Genomic DNA, 12,013 nt, shown 5'->3' with positions numbered 1-12,013 from the left:
TGAGCCAAAGGCCAGAGGACATTGACCCAACGCTGGCTCGAAAGAGGAAGGTGACTATTCCTTCCCAGGAGGGCGGAACATGCCACCTGCACCTGTGACCTCAGATAGCCAAGGAATGTTGCAAGTACAGGCAGAGCGGGCTGCCAGGACCGTCAGGCCCTCCTTCCGGGAAGCTGAGAGTGAGGAGTGGAACTACAGGCTGGCAGTGCAGGCGCTAAAGCAGACAGCCACCACTTTCCGGCGGTTTCTGAGGTTTGAAGAGAGAGAGAGGAAGGGAGGGGAGCCTGTGCCTGGCAGGAGGTGGGGGAACGGAAGACCTCTGTGCAGCTGAGTCACAGGCCTCTGGAGGAAAGCGCCTCCTCCTTAGGGACCTCAGTCATTGTCAGCTGACTACACCAGGCCCCTCACGAGCTGGCGGCCAGTCTGCCTTACTCAGAGTCGACTCATGTAATCTTCATCTCCTGTAAAAACTACCTTCACGGCAACACCTCGATGGGTGTTAGACCAATTAACTGGTCCTCTGAGCCAGTCAAGGCGACACACAAAATTAAACTGTCACACTGGGCTACCTCGTTTTTCTGGTGGTCATGTATGGATGGGAGAGCTGGACCATAAAGAAAGCTGAGCACCAAATAGTGATGCTTTTGAACTGTGGGTGGTGGAGAAGACTCTTGAGAGTCCCTTTGGACTGCAAGGAGATCCAACCAGTCCATCCTAAAGGAAATCAGTCCTGAATGTTCATTGGAAGGACTGATACTGAAGGTGAAACTCCAATACTTTGGCCACCTGATGGAAGATCTGACTCACTGGAAAAGACCCTGATTCTGGGAAAGATTGAAGGCAGGAGGGGAAAGGACGGAAGATAGATGCTTAGATGGCATCACTGACTCGATGGACATGAGTTTAAGCTCTGGGAGTTGGTGATGGACAGGGAGGCCTGGCATACTGCAGTCCATGGGCTTGCAGAGAGTCAGACACGACTGAGCGACTGAAATGAACTGAACTGGGCTACTTCTTTCTCTCATAGAAACACATGCTCTGTGGAGTTGAAAAGCCAACTATAGAAATATCCCAACCAAAATGTCTATATATTTTAATGTGAAAAGACTGGATTGAGTCTTTCATTTCTCAGGATTTGGTTTGCACTTGCCTGGTACTCAGCATCTGAAAAAAGACTATTTTTCTCCATAAAAAAATTCTGTAGTCCACGGCAGGACTGGCTCCGTAATCTGCAGGGCTGGTGCAAAATGAGAATGCAGGACCCTCTGCTCAAAGCTGTAAAGACTCTGAAGACAGTGAAAGCAGAGCACTGAGCGGGGGTCCTTCTCGGGGGCCCAGGGAGGCCCACCAGCCACCCCTCCTTGAAGCCAGAGCTAGTCACAGACAAGACCAACCGGAGGATGGTAAGTGACGGCGAGCGTGGCTCGGTCACGTCTGACTCTCTGCGCCCCCGAGTTTGTGGGATTCTCCAGGCCGGAATCCTGGAGTGGGGAGCCAGTATCTCCCGGGGACCTTCCCAACCCAGGGATCAAGCCCGTCTCCTGCACTGCAGGCGACTCTTCCCGGCCTGAGCCACCAGGGAAGGACTATGACGAGGACAGGAATTCCGAGTTTATTGATGACAAACGCACGGGAGATTATAAGGCAATTCTATTAAAAATTTTAATAAGATCAAATTGAAAAATCCAGTTTGAGGAAACTGCCCATGACATGTAGCGCAGTAGGTCCAGCTAAGAGAGAGCCGGGCAGAGGCCGAGCTCCGTGACAGGGTCTGTAACACCCGGGACCACGGCGTCCATCCTCACAGGTCCCTGCTGATGGCCTGATGGGGACGAAGGACAAACGCCTCTGACCCTGGCTGGACAGACAGCTCACTTCAGGCGACAGTGGGCACAGGCTAGGGGGAGGTGGGCGCTGACGCCACTGGACCTGCTGCCTGCTCCCAAGGGCAGCGTCTCTGCAGCCTGTCTCTCCTCATGGCTCAGGTGCTGACTTGGGTACAGCAGAGACAGTGGACTAGAGACAGGCTGAGAATGTGGGTCACACCACCAGGTTAGAGGGAGCCCAGCTCCTGATGACGCCACAGGGAGGCCAGTGGACCCCGCACCGCTCTCTACCCGAACCTCAGCATCGGTTGGTTGTGGGCCCCACATCTCAGCAGGGAACACGGGCGGCTGCAGAAAGCTTCGTGCAGTGTAGTCACTCATTCATGTCCGACTCTTTGCGATTCCATCGCCTATAGCACGCCAGGCCTCCCAGTCCATCACCAACTCCCGGAGTTACTCAAACTCATGTCCATTGAGTTGGTGATGGCATACAAGCATCTCATCCTCTGCCGTCCCCTCCCCCTCCTGCCTTCAGTCTTTCCCAGCATCAGGGTCTTTTCCAATGAGTCAGCTCTCACAGGCGGTCTGGATCAGCCCTTTTTTTGTGGACCTCACCAAGGTCACATGGTCTCAGCTCTTCGCAGAGATCGGGGGAGAACGGTGGAGGGCACCGGGGATCCCCACCACCTCGTCACGGTGAGCAGAAGCGGCCGCAGAACAGGATGGCCCCCAGTCTTGCTGTGCTGGATGAAGAAGAGGAAGGGGCGGTTGGCACAGAACCGGGGGCAGGATCCTCAGGCATTTCAGCATGAAGCCGGCCATTGTGGAGCCTGCGGCCTCCTGCCCTCCTCGGTGACCTCCACGAAGGACTTGTGCACGACCTTGGACAGGTACAGGTCTCGCTGGGATGACATCCCACTGAAGTCGGCTCGGGCCTCCTCGAAGGCGTCCGTCATGCCCAGATCTCGGAGGACACACTCCATGTCATAACTCTCCTCCAGCGTGAACGGGGAAGAAACACCTCCACCTCCTCCTCGTCCATCGCATCGGGCTTTGTCCACGCGACGAATTTCTCGTAGGTCAGGGCTTCTCCACCTGGAGGAGAAGGTAGAAGATCTCAGGGTCTGCAGCAGCCCTGCCCCGGGGACTGTCCGCTGTGACCCACACACGCCCCCTGTGGGCCCCACACGAGTTTCCGGAGCCCAGTGCCCAGCAGGGATCCAGACGAGACCTCGGCTCTGGGGCCACGGCTGCCTGGTTACCGTGTACACGTCGTGCTTTCACTGGGCAGCAGGATGACCATGTTCAGCTCTTGGCCGACGTAGGGAAGCACCAGAATCTGGGTGCTTATTTCTTCAATGTAGGTCATTTTAAAGGTGGACTTCTTGAACATCATTTGCACAGGTTTCTCCACGTTCTATAAAGGAAATGGATAAACGTTAACTGAAATAAGACCCATGGACACGCGGGACGAGTCATCAGAGCCGGCCCCTGCGCCCACACACTCTGTCTTGTCTCCAGACCCGCCTCAGCCCGCCTCGTCAGCTCGTCCGCTCGGCTCCAGCTCCCACCCCTGGTTCCCAGTGCTCAGGCCTCAGGCTGCTGTTCTCCTGCTGACCCAGGAGGGCTCCATTCGGACATGCTCGGCAGGACCTCGCCCCGCTCCTGCCTGCCTGACATCCACATCTGGACGCAAAGGAGCCTCCAGCTCGGCTCGCACACTGGCGGCTCGTGTCCCCTCCACCTGCTCCATCTGTATGTTCCCACCTCTGCTCATGGCGACACCACTCATCCCGCTGTCAAACCCTGCCGTGTCCTGGGCGCCTGGCCTTCCCCCACAGCTGACCATGAACAACCATGTGGGCTCTGGTTTTAAGACAACAGCGCTGGCCTGGGGGCTCAGGGGCAAATAACCCGCCTTCCAATGCAGGAGACACAGGCTCCAGCCCTGGTCTGGGAAGACCCCACAGCCCAGGGGCTTCTAAGCCCACGGGCCACAGCTACTGAGCCTGGGCTGAGAGCCCGGGAGCCACAGCTCCTACGGTCACGGACCCGGAGCCCGAGCTCTGCACCAGGAGAAGCACCAGCAGGAGAAGCCCGAGCCCCGAGCCCAGAGGGCCTCCGCCACGGCAGCGGCAGGAAAGGCTGAGCGGCAAGGAGCCCCGCACAGCCGAGTAAATAGATACAAGGATCAGAAAACCACAAGGCAATCTCACTTGTGCTTCCTACCCCACCACTCTCAGCCCAGCCACCGTCCTCAGGAAAACTTCCAAGTAACCTCCCGGGTCCTGCACACGGGCCCGAGGGGCTCTGTGGGATCAGAGCCACTGTGAGGGGCCACGGGCTCTGTGAGAGTCAGAGGAGGGACACAGGAACCAGGAACCCGGGCCGTGGAGACCGCTAGGGAGGCTCCTCTATGCCCTGCAGAGAAAGGCGTCTGTGTAGGTAGCTCCTGATGGGAGGGGTCAGCCGGTAGGATCCAGGCCATGAGCATCACAGCTACAGTCTGGAGTTTGAACTGGATCTTGGGCGATCTAGTAGGCCCAGAGACCTGCGAGCTGCCCCCGGGGATGTGCGATACAAGACGGAACACCCACCGCACGGACCACCCCTGATGATACCTCAGAGGAGGAGCAGGGGGAGAGGAAGCCAGGGTTTGCCCGGATCCACATCTGGGCCGCCAAGGCCACAAGAGGCTCAAGTTCCTGAAGGTCAGCCTCCTGGCACGATCCATAAACTAAGAGGACCCCAGGGACTGTTTCCAAAACCTCCTTCACTTTATGAAACATTCTTGTCACCTTGCTGACTCTGAATGGCCTTTCCCTGGTGTTTTCTTTGGGAAACTGTTTTTCCCAGTTTCCTTTGAAGTAGATGGCATTTCACGAGAACCAGACGTGTCGCGGGTTAACTGAATTTGCAGACCAGCAAATCTCTAATTTTACCTGCACAGAAGAGTTAAAGGACCAGTTAGCTAACAGGGTTTCCTGGTGAGGTGCTGGGCAGGGTAGTTACTGGCCCGTCCCCTCGAGGAGTCAGTGCCCAGACCAGAGGGTTCACTGTCCCCCAGATAACCACATGCAGCGAGTTGTCTGTTTACTCGCTCAGTTGGTCCCACTCTTTGTGACCCCATGGACTGTAGCCCATCAGGCTCCTGCATCCATGGGGTTCCCCAGGCAAGAATACTGTAGCAGGTTGCCATTTCCTCCTCCAGGGGATCTTTCTGACCCAGGGATCCAACCCGCCTATCCTGCTCTGGCAGGTGATTCTTTGCCATCTGAGCCACCCAGGGAGACCCATGCAGGGAGCCTGGCCTGAAAGCAAAATCAGGGACAAAAACCTTCAAGTCTCTGCTCAGAAAGATACCATGAGTTGCATAAAACACATAAAATGAACAAATAATAAGGGCAGAATTATTCACAGGGACAGAAAAAGGAATGTTCGGTCTACCAGCGTGAGGGGACCCTCCTGAAGGGGAGAGGTCGGAGCCAGTGTGGAGAGCACGGAAACGGATAAGCGCAGGTGGCCCAGGGCCTGACCTCGTGTCCTGCAGTGACGCTCAGCGACCCGCAGAGCACGCGCTCTGCTGGACAGGCAGGGAGGTGGCGCCGCATCCAGAGTCTGCCTTTCCGCCCTTTGTGAAAAGGCAGACTATAGGAACATTAACCGCAACAGCCAAAAGTCAAGGTGTGATTGCTCTGGAAGAGGTGCACCGAATATTGATGAGGAGGGGGAAAGCTGGAGAAATTGGTTGCTGATTAAATTTCAGAAGCGGATTTGAAAGTTTCCAGGTCTTTAGAGAAAAAGCCACTTCTGTTTACATTCGATGGTTTTGGGAGGGAACTGATGGAAAATAAGACCGATTCAAATACTGTGCAAACAGAAGTAGTGACACGTCCTCACCTTCTGTCTTTTCAGCTACCCAGGTGTTTATGTGCTTCCTGGACTCCTCCGTGGCACTGACAAAGTCCAGCTCTTCCATCTCTGCTTGGTAGAACACGCGGCAGGCATCTTTGAAAGGCTAGGGAGACGGAATGACAGAATCACATGGCTACAGAAACAGACAACGCCAACGGCTGACTTCTTCACCACGCATAACCTCAACACAGATCATTTGATGGTTACTTGTGTAATGTGCAAATGAATGTGCGAAATTAACCTTCAATCCGTGTCTCAGTTTTCAGCTACACTGAATAAATAACTGAGTAAAGCTCAGGCTTCCCAGGTGGCACCAGTGGAAAGAATCCGCCTGCCAATGTTGGAGGAGCCTGGAAGGCTGCAGTTCACAGGGTCACGAGGCTGAGCATGCATGCATGAAGGTGGAGGGAGATGGCTTGGTAGCAATAAACTGGTAGAACTAAAAAAAAAAAGGTGAGAATAAACTTGTAGGTAATAAAGCATGGAGCAATAAAGCATGGAGCTAAGACGGATAAAAACAAGTAAATCAGGTTGTAAAAGAAATTCGTACCAGCCCGTACAAACCTACAAATATTTGACCTCATGCTGACTATATTCACTTTGTACCACCTGTTTTAAAACAGTTAATTTAGAGTATGAAACAAGTGTGAAAAATAATGAAAAAAGTTATATAACAGAATAAGATCATTATCCTAAACATACAAAGAACTCAGTTTAAAAAAAAAAGACATAAAACCCATATTTAAAACTACATAAAGGACACATAAATAGGCAATTTTCAGAAAAGATACAAATGTTTGATCCACATGCAAAGCTGCTCAGTCTCATGAACAATCAGAATGTTAAAGGCTCAGGCCTGTAGCGCTGAGCAGAGGGTGGACGTGTCCACCCGCTACCCTTCCTGAGGACGAGAGGAAGGGCTACAGCCGTCAGGGCGGAATGAGGCAGAATTCACTGAGATCTGAGAGCCTCCTCTGTCCCTTCCTTCTAAAGTCCATCTGAGTAGCACACACAGGACAGAACCACACAGACACGGTCCCTGCCGACTCGGCCCGGGCTGGGCCCCACCCCACACCCACCCAGGGGCTGGCAGCTGTGTCTCAGTACAGCCACCCGTGAGCACGCCGCCCACCACCTTGAGAAAGGGTGAGGCGGACACACACTGCTGCTGAGCCTGAAGCTCCATCCCTGTGCCCACCAGATAGGAAGAGCAGATCCATCAGAAAAGACTTTTGATGCTGGGAAAGATTGAAGGCAAAGGAGAAGGGGCCAACAGAGGATGAGGGGTTGGATGCACCACCAACACAATGGACATGACTCTGGGCAAACTCTGGGACGTAGAGAGGACAGAGGAGCCTGGCCTGCTGCAGCCCACGGGCTCAGAAAGAGTCAGACACGACTCAGTGACTGAACAACAGCAGGCGCGCATGCACTGAGATGCGAAGACTTTCTCTGTGTGCAGGGCCCAAGCCCTGATACGGGGCTGGGGGCAGGGCGGGGGCGAGAGTGGGAGGGCTCTGGCCTTGTCTGCATTTTATACAATAAGAACACACTCACAGATGACTTGAGGTGCGTATGAAAAAAATTTTAAAACCATGAAAGCACTATAATTAAATAAAACCAGAGAAAAAAAGACAAAAACTTTAAAAAAAATTCTGCATAGGAAAAGATAATCAAAATATTTACAGGTATAAAAGAATTGAACGTCTCACAATGCACCAAAAAATTCCAACATGTGAAAAACAACATCAGAAATATTCTATTCGATCACTCCCCTGTTTGGGCCAACTAATCTGCAACTGTGGTATGATCTGTGTTAGTTCTCTGACAATCAACTCATCGAAGCTTCAGGAAAACGTGAACAAGGCTGTTACAAGGCTCCTCTTACAGGCAACGACCGAACGGTTCCAGGAAGCATGAGGTCGTGACTGGGGTCCCACATCCCGCCCACCGTGTGGGTCTCAGCCCACAAGGCCTCTCTGCACCACAAGGCCCGCCTCCCATCTACACAGGACCTCGGTCTCTATCTGCTTCAGGCAATCGGGAGTATGACTTACCAAGAGGAAATCGTAAGGCTTCTGTCCAAAAAGCCTGTTGGCGGTTCTGAGCAAGTACTGTGTGCCGGTCCTATTAACTTCACTGAGAAGCTTCTGGAAACCCGGGTGGACATCTTCACCTCCGCCACTGCTCTTGCTTAGAGAAAGCGTCTGAAATCAAAAACAGATAAAACCCACCACTGCAGTACGCCCTGACTACAGGAAATGGACACAACACTAAAGTCAGCCTAAGCACCCCACTGATCCTCCCCGCAGCTTGAAACAAGACTCACGCAAATAACTGCGCAGTGGCTCTGGGAAGCCCCCCAGCCCCGCCTCCCGCTCGGGCTCAGGCAGCGACGGCGGGAGCAGAAATGCCCCTGGGCGAGCCCAGGGCCCTGTGCTCGCAGTCTGCCTGCAGACAGGGCCGCGGACAGGCCTCCCGTTTCTGCACAAACAGGCCATGTCTTTGGGTCTGGACTGGCCTCGGAACGGACTCTGACCACTGGGACAAGAAGTGGCTCTTCTGGGCCGAGGCCTTTGTAAAGGCCTGGCAACTTCACGTTCGCTGTCTTGCCCCTGTTGCCAGGGTGCAGAAACGCCCAGCCATCATGCTGGGGGCCTCGTAACAACATGGTAGAGCGGACACATGGAGGAGAGTGCCTAGCGGATCGGGGCCGGCTCCTGGACCAGGAGGAGCCCAGCAGGCACCGTGCGCCCAGGCCGCAGAGTCCCAGGCACGGTCCTGGTCATTCCCGGTCGTGGGCGGTTTGTTCAGGAGCCAGACAGAGAAGGTCCAGACAGCTGTCCGGCACCGATCCACCAGTAACACATAGCTAAAGCCTGGGCACGGGCTTTGCACCCAGCAGCCGGCCGAGGCCGGAGGGCCGGGGGCACCACTGCTGGAGGAGAGGAGGTTGGGCGGGAGCCCTGGAGAGAGGCCCGTGCAGGGCGGGAAGGCAGGCCCTCCCAATGGAATCGGAATCTGCACAGGAGGTGCCCAGAGAGAGGGCGGCCCTTCAGAGCCTGGGAGAGCGGGAGGGGAGACAGTGCGAGCTCAAGAGGGGACTGCTCCCTTTTCAGCAGGACTTAAAGGGAATACGTGCGTCTCCCAGGTGGCGCACTGGGAAAGGATCCACCTGCCGGGCAGGAGACAAGACTCGCGGTTCCATCCCTGGGTCGGGAAGATCCCCTGGAGGAGGACATGGCAACCCACGCCAGTGTTCTTTCTGGAGAACCCATGGACAGAGGAGCCTGGAGGGCTGCCGTCCACGGGGAAGCAGACAGTCAGAGATGACTGAGCAGGAGCACCCGCGTATTTGCGTCCTGACACTTGCTGGGTGGAGGGGCAAGTGTTTCTCACTCCCAGCCTCTCCAGCTGGCACAGGACCCTGAAAGTGATGGCCTTAGGGCAGAGGTCAAACTCAGAGCCCAGGCTCAAGGGCGCGATCAGGACTCTGTTACACCTGGAGGCCCTCTGGACCCCAGGACCTTGGGAAGGGTAAGAGCACCCCACATGCGGGAAGGCTGTGACCCCCAGGGGCCAGAGGTCAGCACCCCGCCGCCACTGTGGCCCAGGAGCTGACGTCCACACCCTGTGCAGCCCGCCTGGGGCTGGCTCTGGGCGTCTCGGCAGGACGGGCCTCGCCAGCAGGGCCTTGAGCAGCAGGTCTGAGCAGAGGCTCGATAAACGCTTGCTCGTTCAAGCCTGTCCTGCTGGAATCGGGTGCTGCGCTGTCAGGAGCCCCAGGCCACATGCCAGAGAGACACTGGAGGGGGTGCCCAGGGAGGGGCAGACGGGGAGTAGGCCTGGCTGTCGAGCAAGGCCTTAAGATTCGGATCGTGGACCTCGGCTCACCCGTCAAAGAAACAGCGTCTTCTGCCGCTCAGAACCGGCTTCCCGAACGTACCTGGCACATCTGGGCTGCGTGTTGCCCCTGGCCCCCATGAGGACCATGGCCAGGGCAGAGGAGATGCTTAGGGGTGAGATAAACACATTTTTCGAGTTGTCTGCACCCAGCTTTTTCAGAAGGGTCAAGGCAAAGGTGCCGTTTGCTTCTGACAGCGCATCCATGGTGGCGAGGCTGAAAGGATGGATTTAAAATTAGTGTCACGCAAATTCAGGCCACAGGTCGACTGTGTCTCACTCTGCTCTTAACTGTTTTTAGCATTGATGCTTTGCTTCGAAGAGAAAACAGGTACACGCACAAAACTCAGTTTCCTCGGGGTTTCCCCTGCTGCCCCAGGCCCAGGCCCTGCTGACTCCGCTGGGGACAAGGGCCTTGGGACGCACCCACGTCCACCTCCAGGGCCCGGCCTCGGAGGTGGCAGCCCCGACACGGAGGGTGTTTGGTGCAGAATAGGACACTGTGGGCTGTGGAGGTATGTGAGGGTTCAGGGCCTCTCTGCCAGGTGTGAAGGATGACAGCTGAGAGATCCCCAGTTCTTCAACAGAAAGCAGCATCAGTCCTAGATACCGACCTGGGAGAAACAAGCAGGTGAGCCAAGGACAGGGCCGAAGCCGCAGGGCGTGCAGGCTGGCAGCCCCGCTCTGGGCCCTGCGTCAGCTCCCTGATTTCTGCTCCCTGCATGAGGACGGGGACGCACCAGGTCATCTGCGCTCCTGATGGGTGCAGGGCAGCTCACCCCAGAACACTCCACTGCAGCACACTGATTGCTCTGAAGTAAAGCGACTTGAGAAACAGCTGGTGCAGAAAGCATACGCTGCCCTTCTTCTGTTCCCCCTGGAGCTGAAAATACATCTCCCCGTGGAAATACCCTCCTGTACCAGGAGGCAGAGAGACATCTTTACGGCCAAAGAGGGAACGAAAAGGCTGAAAAGGCTGTTCAAGAGACCAGCAAACCCTGTTACTTCACGACCTTGCTGCCCCAGGCAAACCCCCTTGTCTGTCAAATCTTCACACACACAAAGCTGCTGCCTGGTCACTCTTGAGCCTTGTTTCTTCGAGGTTCGCACAAAATTCAGTGGGCTTGGTTTTCTGCTATCGATTTGTCTGAGGTCCGTTTAATTATTCGACCAGCCAGGAAGAACGTAGAGGAGAAGAAACACTATCCCTACACATTCTCTTCCATCTTTAGTATCCAGTTTCTTGCTCAGTAGCTGAGTCACGTCTGACTCTTTTGTGACTTCGTGGACTACAGCCTACCTGGCCCCTCTGTCCATGGATTTTCCAGGCAAGAAACTGGAGTGGGTTTGCCATTTCCTCCTCAGGGGATCTTTCCGACCCCGGATGAACCCGAGGCTCCTGCCTTGCAGAAGGATTCTTTCCACTGAGCCCCCAGGACAGGCCTTAGTATCCAATAGCTTAACACTAATACAGAGAAAACAGAAGGTCACTGGTCTTCAAAGGCCACAGCGAGGCTGGTAATAGTTGTATTTCGCCACTGACAACAGTTGCTGATGGTCATTAAAGGCGAGAGCATATACCCCCCTGTAAAATCACTAAACTGAAAAGGAGGGAATGAAGAGGTGAGGCCCAGAGGCCTCAGGACACTCTGATGGCAGAAAGTACATGAACTGTGAGACAGGTGAACAGCCAATGCAGGCCCGAAATCAAACAGGAAGCGCCGCTTCGCGCACTGCCCGGGCACTGACACAGAACCCCAGAGGCGGCACCGAGCCCCCGGGCAGGGACTCGCGAGGGTCCTGGTCCCCAGCGCTGGGGAATTGCTCTGATAGTTTAGGCCCTGCAGACTCACTCAGGAACAAGGCTATCAGAAACAACACAAAATGAGTCTAATTAGCAAACTCTGTGGCGGCTGACCTGCAGAGCAGCCAGAATCAAGGAAGTAGTCCAACATGGGAAAGAATGGAGCAAAAGCAGCTCCCCAAAGAGCTGATTTAAAAAGAGGCTTAGTTCTGCTGGGCTCCAAGAAGCAGAGTGAGAGCTGAGCAGCAGGTCATGGCTCTGCAGTCCACCCCTCATCCCTGTGGCAGCGCCCCCTCCCCAAATACGAGACAGAGAGAGAGAGGGGAGGACAGCAAACTAAACCCTCCTTTTTCAAATAGAAACTTGAACAGTTCGAGAACCATTCATTTCAATAGTGACAAAGTAAGACCGCAATTTCTTTTCACACTGGGCAAATGATGCTTTAAAGTGGTGCCCAGTGTTTCCAGTGTAATTAAGAATTGCTGTTTAGCCACTAAGTCCTGTCCGATTCTTTCATGACCCCGTGGGCTACAGCTGCCAGGCTCCTCTGTCCATGGGACTCCAG

At 54.9% G+C, this 12,013-nt stretch overlaps 1 pseudogene; it reads right to left on the bottom strand.

The window, feature by feature from the left end:
• Positions 1-2,497: 2,497 nt before the first annotated feature.
• On the bottom strand, positions 2,498-10,091 carry LOC108635120 (annotated as a pseudogene).
• Positions 10,092-12,013: the final 1,922 nt, after the last annotated feature.

Source organism: Capra hircus, unplaced genomic scaffold (genome assembly GCF_001704415.2).
Source record: "Capra hircus breed San Clemente unplaced genomic scaffold, ASM170441v1, whole genome shotgun sequence".
Taxonomy (NCBI): domain Eukaryota; kingdom Metazoa; phylum Chordata; class Mammalia; order Artiodactyla; family Bovidae; genus Capra; species Capra hircus.
The sequence above is the reverse complement of the archived record's forward strand: the minus strand, read 5'-3'. Positions and strand labels throughout refer to the sequence as shown.